The sequence below is a fragment of the Hemicordylus capensis genome, chromosome 1 (assembly GCF_027244095.1).
Source record: "Hemicordylus capensis ecotype Gifberg chromosome 1, rHemCap1.1.pri, whole genome shotgun sequence".
Lineage (NCBI taxonomy): Eukaryota > Metazoa > Chordata > Lepidosauria > Squamata > Cordylidae > Hemicordylus > Hemicordylus capensis.
The window spans coordinates 171,597,533-171,609,639 of record NC_069657.1 but is presented as its reverse complement, the minus strand read 5'-3'; the positions used below and the strand labels follow the sequence as shown (position 1 = coordinate 171,609,639).

At 47.6% G+C, this 12,107-nt stretch overlaps 1 long non-coding RNA gene across 3 annotated transcripts in view; it reads left to right on the top strand.

Annotated features, from left to right (window-relative positions):
• Nucleotides 1-12,107, top strand: part of LOC128327058 (uncharacterized) — a 100,940-nt gene that overhangs the window by 53,287 nt on the left and 35,546 nt on the right. For all 3 annotated transcript variants that reach the window (XR_008308437.1, XR_008308444.1, XR_008308451.1), the window contains one exon: nt 2,608-2,764. This is a non-coding gene — a long non-coding RNA (uncharacterized LOC128327058). The remainder of the gene's footprint in view (nt 1-2,607; nt 2,765-12,107) is intronic.

Sequence of the window (12,107 nt, the reverse complement as noted above, 5' to 3'; positions counted from 1 at the left end):
GGCCTCGAGGTAGGAGTGGAACCACCTCCAAACAGTGCCTCCCACACCCATCTCAGCCCGCCTATCCAAAAGGATACCATGGTCAATTGTATTGAAAGGATACCACAGTCAATGGTATCGAAAGCCACTAAGAGATCCAAGAGAATTAATAGAGTTGCACTCCCCCTCTCTCTTTCTCTGAATAGGTCATCCCCCAGGGCAACCAACGCAGTTTCTGTTCCAAAGCTGGGCCTGAAGCCTGACTGAAATGGATATAGATAGTCCATTTTCTCCAAGAGTGCCTGGAGTTGGTCAGCCACTACATGCTCAAGCACTTTGTCCAGGAAGGGAATATTGGCTACAGGCATATAGTTGTTTACATCCCCTGGGTCCAGACTGGGTTTCTTTAGGAGAGATCAAATAATAGCTTCCTTCAATGGAGCTGGGACCACTCCCATTCTCAATGATGTTGTTGTATAGGGACCAGGGAAAATTATAAATGGGCAGGGACTAGGAGAACTGTTCTTCCCCCTACAGGACAAAGAACTCAGGACCCCATAAATTAGGGAGAAATCTCCTAAGAAGGACTACATATAACTTCCTTGAATCCATTCTATTCTCTTCCACACAGCTGCAGCAAAGCCCTGAACTGAATAGCTACTGAAAAAGCTCTTGAATTGCACTCTGCCAGTTTCCTCCTTGTACTAAAATGACCATTACAGAGTTACATTTAGAAGTTTCTTCTGCGGTGGATTCTATGATAGCATATTAGAGTGGATTCATGGTGTCTCATTGAAAATCTCATTTGCTATCATAGAATCCACACTCAGTACCTCAGAAACAACAGAACCCTGTACCCCATGGGTTAGAAACCCATGGGGGTGGTTGGCACCCTATGTGCACTACACCACCACTCACTCTGGACCACCCCAGCACCCCCCAAAGTGCACTTATGGGGCTGCTAAAAGCTCCATTATAACTTATTATGAGGAAAAACCTAAAAGACGCGTAAATTTCAACAATTAACCAAAAATCAGCCCTCTGCCCAAATCCTTTGAAAAAATTCAGGTAGCTTCCTTGCCCCTACCTGGCACTACCACCAACCCCACACTGCTCTAGGCCACCCCTTTGCCCCTGATGTGAAGCTATACATTTGCTGACACCTCCATGCTTCTTTATGGAGAAAAACCTTAAAGATGCATAAACTTCAAAAATCACTTAAAAATCACCCCTTTGCCCAATTCCTTTCAAGTAATTCTGATAGCTTCCTTGCCCACCCTAGGAACTACCAGCCACCACACTCCACTCTACGACATCCCTTTCCCCTCGACGTGAAGCTATACATTTGCTGCAATCCTAATTATTCTCTATGAGGAATTCAAAAATACTTTAATAATTCACCAATAATCAGAGGAGTGTCCAATTGCCTTGGGATTTTTTGGGTGTTAGGAACCCCTGTCTTTCTACCACCCACCCTGCTTTTGTGCCCCTAGGTGCTCCACAATAGGGGATATGGACTGGTTCTTGTCCCATTCTACTCAATGAGAAAAATAATTAAAAATATTTCAAATATTCATAAAAAACCATAGGGGTGTCTGATTGCTTCAGGGTTTGCATGGTTGTTGGCACCCATGGGTGCTCCACAATAAGGAATAATGGCCTGGTTCGAGTCCCATTATATCCTATGAGAAAAAATATAAATAATTTTCAAAAATTCATAAAAAATCGTACGAGTGTCTGATTGCTTTGGGGGTTGGGTGACAGGTACGGATCGGTTCCAGCTACCATACTACCAATTTTTGGGCATCCAAACCAGTCCAAATAGGTTCGGATCCGAACCGAACCAGGGGGTGGTATGAACAAAACCAAAACCGAACCACTCCCTCCTGGTTCGGACCCGGTTCGGATCTGAACCGAAACAGGTGAACCAGTTTTGTGCACATCCCTAATGACTTGTCCCCTTAGCTAAGCAAGGTCCACCCTGGTTGCATATGAATGGGAGACTAGAAGTGTGAGCACTGTAAGATATTCCTCTCAGGTGATAGAGCCGCTCTGGGAAGAGCAGAAGGTTCCAAGTTCCCTCCCTGGCTTCTCCAAGATAGGGCTGAGAGAGATTCCTGCCTGCAGCCTTGGAGAAGTCACTGCCAGTCTGTGAAGACAATACTGAGCTAGATAGATGAATGGTCTGACTCACTATATGGCAGCTTCCTATGTTCCTATGAGGACAGGTACTCCTCCCATGTGGTGGCCACTTCCTAGTGAGGGCCATTCCACACCAGGGATAAGGGCCAGGTACTGATTCGGTCAGGAGCCATGTCCTGACCTCTCACCACGAGGCTTCACCCCGCTTAGAGGGAAGCAGCCTGACCCACCCCAAACCCAAGCCACCAAAGCTCTGAGCCAGTGAGTCACGCCACCCTCCCAGGTTAGGGCCATTCCCAGCCCTCCCAGTCACCCAATCCCTGAAGGGCTGTTCCTTGGTCCCCCTCACCCCAAATGGCCCTCTGGCCAAAGACCGATACTAAATCTACTTACCCAACACCCATGCTCTCCTGCCACAGAAGTAGGGCAAATCTCTGTTTAGCCCCACTTCCCCCACCCCCTCATTCTCCCCATTACTTTCCACAGTGCATCGGAGGAAGGAACACAGCAGCAACAGCAGCAGTGCATAGGGAGTGAGGAGGACCCTCCCTGCCCCCTTCATTGACTCCATCAGTGCAGCAAGAGGAAAGGTATCTTGGGACTGGGAGTCTTCCTATACACAACTATTCGCACCACCAAAACAGTAAGTAGAGGGTGAGGGAGAATGTGCACTGGGGCAGGGAAAGAGATGATAGCAAACCTTTTCAAACTCAGGCTTGCGAAGAACTGTTGGGGTTTCAAGGTTCATTGGGGATAGGCTTTTAAACAGCTCATTGTGGGGCAGGCTTTTACAAAGTCCATCTCACCTGGAGATGTTTGCCAAGATCTCTAATACTCTCTGTGTTTCTGTCCATTAAAGCCAGGGGTTCCTAACTTGGGCTCCTTACCCTGGGGTCCATGGACCCTTGCCTTGGGTCCATGATGCAGGTCCAGGTGGTCCATGTAAAACCTTTGCTGCACTGAATGTAGTTTGCTTCCTGACTGAAAATACCTATTCCAAGTACATACCCCACCCCTCCCATTTTTTTGCTGGTGCAATATGAAAATATATGAGGTGGGGAGCCATAGGTAATACAAGGTCTGAGGTGGATGGAGGGAGAGATCAGTAGGTGCAAAAAGGTTAAGAACTCCTGAATTAAGCTCTGGGTACAGGTTAACAGCAGCAATATAGGAAGATGCTGAAAGGCATAATCTCATACTGCGTAGGAGATGGCAATGGTAAACTCCTCCTGTATTCTACCCAAGAAAACCACATGGCTCTGTGGTCGCCAGGAGTTGACAACAACTTGATGGCACAACTTTGCTTTACTTTACTGGTTAACCCTATCCTGTGCACAAGAACCACCAAGCATGACACTAGCACTTACGTTCAGGGCCCCTGTGAGACAGCTGACATATATAGAGTGAGTATTTTGGGGGCTAGGAACTAGGGATAGATTGGAGATTCTGTTGGTGTACCGTCCACCCCGCTGCCCAACTGACTCCCTAACTGAGCTGATGGAGCTGGTCGCGGAGTTGGTGTTGGAGTCTCCTAGACCTTTAGTGCTGGGGGACTTCAATATCCACTTTGGGACTGGCTTGTCTGGTGCGGCTCAGGAGTTCATAGAGGCCATGACAACTATGGGCCTATCCCAATTAGTTTGTGAACCAACTCATGTTGCCGGCCACACACTCGATTTGGTCTTTTGTTCGGATCAGGGGGGTGTTCCGTGGGTGAGGGATCCAGTGGTTTCCCCATTGTCATGGACGGACCACTACCTGGTTAAGGTTGGTCTCACAGCCACAATCCACCCCTGCAGGGGTGGTGGTCCTATTAGGATGGTCCATCCAAAAAGGCTGCTGGAACCACTTGGATTTCAAAAGTCCTTGGAGGATTTTGACGCTGGTGCGGCCGGTGATTCTGTCGATGCCCTGGTGGGAACCTGGAACAGGGAACTCATCAAGGCAGTAGACATGATTGCTCCTAAGCGTCCCTTCTGACCTGCTGCAAAAATGGCCCCTTGGTATACTGAGGAGTTGCGGGGGCTGGAGCGGTTGGGTAGGCGACTAGAGTGCAAGTGGAGGAGAACTCGGTTCGAATCTGACAGGATACAGCATGTCACCCATTTGAAGAGTTATGCAGTCGCGGTGCGGGTGGCAAAAATGAGCTTTTGGTCTGCGCTCATTGCACTTGCAGGTTCGCACTCAGCAGAGCTATCCCAGGGTGTAAGGATTTTGATTTCTGCTCCTTCTACTTCAAATCATTCCCTGGGGTCGTTCTGCTTTGATGCCTTTAATGGGTTCTTTGGAAACAAGATCTCCTGTATTCGGGCCGACTTGGACTCCACTGTTTTTGCGTGGTCTATGGAGGGGATGTCCAGAAACCCCTCTTGCAGTATTAGATTGGATCAGTTTCAATCTGTGACTCCTGAGAATGTGGACAAGCTGTTTGGGGTGGTGAGACCTACCACCTGTTCTCTGGATCCTTGCCTGACTTGGCTGCTTCTATCTAGCAGGGAGATTGTTGGAGATGGCCTAGTTAATATCATAAACGCATCACTGAGGGAGGGTAGGGTGCCCCCTTGTTTGAAGGAGGGATTGATTAGACCACTCCTAAAGAAGCCTTCTCTGGATCCCTTAGTGATGGACAGTTACAGGCCAATCTCCCATCTCCCTTGGTTGGGCAAGGTGATTGAGAGGGTGGTAGCCGACCAGCTCCAGGCAGTCTTGGAGGAAACCGATTATCTAGATCCATTTCAAACTGGCTTTAGAGCTGGCTATGGGGTTGAGACAGCCTTCGTCGGCCTGATGGATGACCTTTACCAGGGAATCAACAGAGGGAGTGTGACTGCTGGTGGTTCTTCTGGATCTCTTGGCGGCGTTCGATACCATCGACCATGGTATCCCTTTGGATCACCTGGGGCAGTTGGGGATAGGGGGCAGTGCTTTGCAGTGGTTCTGTTCCTATCACTCGGGTAGATTCCAGATGGTGGAGCTTGGTGACAGTTGCTCCTCAAAACAGGAGCTATTATATGGAGTCCTCCAGGGCTCCATTCTGTCACCAATGCTTTTTAATATCTACATGAAACTGCTGGGTGAGGTCATCAGGAGATTTGGTGCTGGGTGTTATCAGTATGCTGATGACACCCAAATCGACTTCTCCTTTTCATCTTCAGGAAATGGGAGTCATTCTCGAAATGCCTGCCTACAGGCAGTAATGGGCTGGATGAGGGATAACAAATTGGAGCGGAATCAAAGCAAGATGGAGATGCTCATTGTGGGGGCTCATAATCTGAGGGGTGAGTTAGATCTTCCTCTGCTGGATGGGGTTACACTCCCTAAGAAGGAGCAGGTGCACAGCTTGGGAGTACTCTTGGACCTAGGCCTCACCCTGGTATCTCAGGTGGAGGTCATGGCCAGGAGTGCTTTCTATAAGGTTCGGCTATTCGACAGCTGCGCCCATCCCTTGAAGAGGATGACCTCAAAACAGTGGTGCATCAGCTGGTAACCTCCCAGCTTGACTATTGCAATGCGCTCTACGTGAGGCTGCGTTTGTATGTAGTCCGGAAACCTCAGTTAGTTCAGAATGCAGCCAGATTGGTCTCTGGGGCAACCCGGAGAGACCATATGATGCCTGTTTTGAAACAGTTACACTGGCTGCCGATATGTTTCCGGGCAAAATACAAAGTGCTGGTTATTACCTTTAAAGCCCTGAATGGCTTGGGCCCAAGATATCTTAGAGAGTGCCTTCTTTTACATGATCCCCACCGCACATTAAGGTCATCTGGGGAGGTCCATCTCCAGTTACCACCAGTTCGTTTGGTGGCGACTCAGAGGCGGGCCTTCTCTTTAGCTGCTCCCGGGCTGTGGAATGCACTCCCGGAAGAAATTCATAATCTTAATTCCTTACTGTCTTTCAAGAGAGCCCGTAAAACCCATCTGTTTGGCCTGGCCTTTCAGGGTTTTTAATTTGTTTTAACTGTTTTAATGTTTGCCCTGTTTCTCCAGGGTTTTTAGCTGTTTGAATGTTTTAATTGGTTTTATTCTGTTTTTATAATTTTGATTTTAATTGTTAACTGGTTTACTTGTATTTATTCTGTTGTAAAACACCCTGAGCCATTTTAGAAGAGTGGTATATAAATCAAATAAATCAAATCAAATCAAATCAAATCAAATAAATAAATAAAATAATCTAGCTTAGTACTAGATTTCACCCTTGGCCTTTCCTTTCTTTTCACTTTCACTTTCTGTTCTGTTTGACCTGTTATAACAGAGAGCAAGTGTTTACTGACGGATATGGGTGGAAATGGATTTGGGGCAGGGGAGGATCAGGGACAGTCTGCCAGAGGCCTCTGGAAGCTCAGTACAGGGTGGGAAACCAGCCACACAGGTGATAGCCTTTCCCTTTTGTCTGCCTCTAGCATTCAATATTCAGAGGTGTCTTGTTGCCTCTGAACATAGAAGCTCTATTTAGCTGTCATCTGTCATAGTTGCAAATCCTCCATGAATCTGTCTATTTTTTCAAAGTCATCTAAACTACTGGGCATTGCCATACCTTGAGGCTGTTCTCATGACCAGCCTAACCTTGCCTGGGCTGTCCCAGGGTTAGACTGGTCATGAGAAGTTGCAGGAGCCTCTTGGATTCCTCTGCTCTCCGCTCTCCTAGCCCCCTTAACAAACCCGGCTTTTAGTCGAGGTTAAGGGTGCTTCATGGAGCTGTACGGAGCAGGGCTGCCCATGTGGGCGCAGGGGAGGTGCACTGAATAGGACCTCCTTGGTCATCTGCGGGGATGGTAAGGTGAAAGCAGCCTTCCCCTGCACCCTCCCCACCTGCCTGTGAATCGCAATCATGTGAATCGCCCCCTTCACTGTGAATTAGAATAAGAATACATTGTGAAGAAGTCGTCGTTAAGGGGATGCTGTCGCGCTCAGTTCTGGTTATCCAAGGCACAGTTATAAAGCAGTCATTTTTCCAGAAAATTGACAACCATGGGCTTAAATCCAAATTTTATTGAATACATTACTAAACACAAAACAAGGCTTGGGCAGGATAGAACATGCAGGGCATTTCCACATGTCACAGAACACGCAAGAGGATCTCGTGTCTGGGTACTAACACTTAACCTCTGTTATGTAGATTCTTTGATGTGTTCACTATACAACCTAGTAACGATGACTAATAGATATAGATAGACAGAACAATATAGCACAGATTCCTGAACACTGCAAGAGTTGGCACCAGAATCAGGGGAGTAGCTTGGCTAATTACTTTATATCGCTTGTAACTCCATCACATAGGAGAACATTTGTGCAAGCAAAGTCTGATGCCCTCCCCTCAGTTTTGGAAGAAAGATATGCTAAAAATCCCTATAGAGAACGAACATTTCTCTCTGGGGCTGATGTGGTTGAATCTATTGAGCATATGTTTCTATACTGCCAATTATATCAAGATTCACAGAGAGAGCCAATAATGCTTCTGATAGGAAAATTTCCTGGACGTTCAGATGAGTTCTATATTGCTTGGTTGCTATCTGATCGTAATAATGAAATAACATACAAAGTCACATGGCTTTGTGCTATATTAAGAATTGTTCCTCATTTTTCTCATGCTGTTTTATTATACCTATTTTATATATAATTGTGTTGAGATTTTGTCTTAATCCAAGGATGTTTTTAATACTGGTTGCAGGCCACAATAAAATTATAACTAAACTAACTAACTAACTAACTAAATAAATAAATAAATAACTAGTAATTAGTATGTGTGCTCTACTACCTAGTGTCAGGGTTGGGCTGTGGGCAGCAGTTCCTGAGAAAGTAGTTCCAGGAGCCAGGACTGGGAATGCCAGGAGCAAGGTGCTGGAGAGGCCAATGACCTGGGGCTGGAGGGCAAGAGAGTAATCCAGAGTCAGGCACATGCAAGAAGGTCAAGCCAGGGAGTCCATCATAATGCAGAACTAGGGGCAAAAGCAGGAGATGAGGTCCAGGAGTGGGCAGGAGGGTGAGGCCACACCAGAGGTCAGTGCCAGATCAGGAATCAGACAAGAAGCAAGAGTCATAGCAGGTCAGGGGTCATACCAAGTGGTCAGGAGAAGTAAGCAGGAGATAACCATCAGACCCGGTAGACCTTGATACTGAAGCAAGCCCTCCCTCTGCCAGGAAGCCTGTTATATTTCCTGTTGCAGGAATTGCCAATGAATGATCCCTTAGGGCAGGACTTGTCCAGGGCTTCAATGGCCTAGGCATCTGCTGTGATATATCAGGCTGTCACAGAGAGCAGCAACACAGGGAGCAGACAGCTCATGACACCTAGTTACCTATGTGTACTAAAGAGTGAGATAAGGGAAGCAGATGAGGGTTGAAAAGCGGAGAGACAGAACAGGGACAAACCCAGACCTCGAGCATGAATGGGGGTAGTAAAAAGACTCACACAGAGACAGGGGCAGAGACAGATCTAAACAACTTAGGGGGGAAGACACAAACTGTGGTTGGTTGACGAAGTGGGAAATGGAGGAGGATGGAGACAGACACAAATGGGCCAGACTGAAGAGGGGAGTTGATCGCTCTTGGTCCTGAAGAAGTGGAGAAGGGAGTGGGGAGGGGAGTGAGTAAAGCTTGACCAAGATTGGGAGAAGAAGTAGATTGACCTCTTCTGGACCTCTTGAAAAGGGACCTATTTGAAACAGGAGCCCAAACAGATTTGGGTGAATGGACTAGGAAAGGGTTTTTCCAAGTCGACTAGGAAAGGGCCTTCATTCTCCTGAGGGAAGGCTGCGACATTCCCTCCCAGGTGAGGGGTGAACTTTGGGGCAGAGTTAAGTAGATGGATGTGAAGTTTTGCTTTTGGGGAGAAATAATCTGGAAATATGACTATCCCTGTGGGACCTAGGGAGAAATGGATGGCCATGTCTGATCTCTTGGAGTTTAAACAACTGGAACCCATGGCCAGGGGGTTCAGGCAGTCCAAGTTGCTTGGGTTTAAAGGGATACCAGAGCAATAACCCTGGCCAGGAATTGCCTGTCATTCATTCACTGTAGCCATTGGAGCTTGCTCCCTGGCTATTTTTACAATTTACATTTGGCTATGTCTAACAAGTCTCTTTGACAATAGTCCACACTCTCATGAGAGAGTGGTCTATGAGTGAAATCAAAAACAATACATTCTTGATTTTAAAAAACCTATTACACTGTACCACTAATCATGAGCAGTGACTCTTTGGTTGACTTTTGGGTAGAGAGTCCCTTCAGGGATTCTCTTTTTATTCTCAGAAGGAGTTGGAGTTTCTCCCCATGGAAAAGGGAACACCCACTTTCCAGTATCCTCATGAAAATAGACTTCAATCTTCTAGCCTGACTGGTTAGAACTTTATGCACATTTCCACACATATACTTAACCATGCATACTCAGGATAAGTATGGAAAAGGAGGTGGAGAATATAATAGACTCCCGAGGGCCAAATGGGTCACCCTCTATAGTCACCTTGTCCAAGCAAGATGAGTTGTAAAACTGGGATTTGAGAATGAAGCTGCAGTGCAAGAGAGGTATAGCAGTTTCCAGAACAAATCCTCAGAGCTGCTCTGCTCTTAAAGTTTTTGATAGTTAAACTTATAGGTAGAAAAAGGAAACTGGCTTGGCCTCCCTTGCAAATGTTTGCCCATTGACACTTCCCAGAGGAAGGCAATAGGAGTGCTTAAGGAAACATAATGATTAAATGGAGTGTTATATAGGAGCCATACAAGAGATGGGGATTTGCAGGAATGTCGGGAATCTCCTGGGGAGAATCCCAGAGATCTGTAAACTCCTGGAAATTTGTACAGATCCAGGAGAAACTAGGCAATTTGGTCTTTACTTGCAGGAATGCATGTAGTGTAGAGAACATGTCTCAGAAGGCCTAGTTCGGACCTTCTTCAGCCTGGTTTTGGCCTCTGCGTATGCAAAGGCCATTTGCATGATCACGCAAATTACGTGGTCACTCAAATGACCTCTGAGCATGCGCGGAAGTCATGAAAATGGTCCCTGTGTGTGCACAGAGCCCTAAACTGAGCCAAAGAAACTGCCAGTTCAGCCTACTTTGGGGGAGGCCGGTGGGGGTGGGGTGGGAGCTGCCGCAGCCCCCAATAGCACTCATTAGTAGTTATTTACTCCCCTCCTGCCAGCTGTACTCCTAGGGGAGCCCCCCTGCTCCCTCCTCCTTTATTGGTAAAGGGGAATCCTTCCCAGATTCCCCTTTCACAGTAGAGCTCTGAGCTGGCTCAATTTGAACCAGACCCAGTTTGGTTTAAACTCGGATTGTCCGAGGCCGGTCTAGTTCAACCCCAAACCCATCAACCTGAGGGGTTTGGGGTTAAACCAGACATTGAGTCTGGCTTGAACCAAGACAACTTGCACATCCCTAGTTCAGAGGCAGTAGAGGTCATAATCTGAGATCTGACCACTGCTAGAAACACAGTATTGGTTTAGATGGAGAAAATGACTTCCCCAAGGTTATAAACTGAAAGCAGAGTTGGAGTCTGAGCAGCAGACCAAATAGCAACCCCCCGCAACTTTGCCCCAATAAATCCCCCTTGCAAAAATTACCACTTCTGATGCAATATTTGGTACAACGTAGTGATATGTCATGCTCTAAATTGTTAATCTTGTCCCTTCTCAGACTTCCTATGTTTGCAGAGATAAAATGAAAAACAGAAAAAACATGCTGAATAGGGAAGTGCACAGAACCACGAAGGCGCAATCCGGCACTGGGGGTGAGGGGGTATGTAGCTTTTAGGGTGGGGGGGTAGTACTTACCCCTCCTGCCGCTTTCCCCCCTCTGGAGTTTGACTTTTTAGCAAAGTTTTTAGGGCGGCAGTGTTCCTCCCTGCCGCCCCTGCCCCCGTCATTGCCCGGCAGAAGGGGAAGTTGATTGCACGCATGCGCCCATTGTGGCGTGCATGCACCTGTTGCTGCCGCCGCATGCACATGCCACACATGTCACATGTTGCACAATGTGTGATGTGTGTCGTGTGTGCACGGCGGCGATGGGCCATGAGGGTCACTCAATGTCTCCTTTTGCCAGGCAATGATGGGGCAGGGGAGGCAGGGAGGAACGCTGCCGCCCCAAAAACTTTGCTAAAAAGTCGAGCGCCCGAGAGGGAAAAGCAGCGGGAGGGGTAAGTACTACCCCTCTGCCCTAAAAGCTACATCCCCTGCCCCCTGCCAGACCGCCAGACCGGCCCCAATCCGGACCAGTTCGGAGGCCTCTAACATGGCCCCGAACTGGTCCGATGCATATCCCTAATGCTGAACATGGTTGGACCTATGCTGAACAGGGTCCTTAAATGGAACTACTGGTACACACCTTTTTCTTTTCTCAGCACCCTACTAAGGTGCTTGGCATGGACTGACCTGTGTCTGAGAGGAAACAGTCCAGGAATAGGACAGTGTTTAACACTGACATTTGGAGTTACCTAGGAAGCCAAAAAGGATGCACAGGAGTCCCTTGAAAGTCCGAAAAAGGCTCCCTGACTCCCTAAATAAGGCTAACCACATGGATATTTTTGAACAGATCCCATCTCCATTGCCTAGTCCTTCTGAGTCATGTTATCTACACTGATTCAGCTCAAATCTGGGCCAGCTTGATTGTGTGCCTGGTTGAGCCAGACCCAGTTCAGCTGGCTTGGAGCTGTACTGGTAAAGGGGAATCCAGTGAGGATTCCCCTTCACCAGTAAAGAGAGGGGCAGAGGGGCTTCCTTAAGGGTAGGGCAGGTGGGAGGGGAGTAAATAACTACTTATGAGTGCTAGTGGTGGCCACTGTGGCAGCGGTGGCGCCCCACCCCCACCCCGCCAGCCTCCCCTAGAGTGGTTTTGTGCACATCCGTACTCTGAGCAGGAGATTCCATGTAGGGATCATGGAAAATAAGTAGCGATTCCATAGGTAGAGAAAATAGGAGGCGTCATGGGGAGCTGAGGAAAGATACCATAGAAATGGGTGGGCCTTGTAGCTCTTTTGGAACTACAGTTCAACTT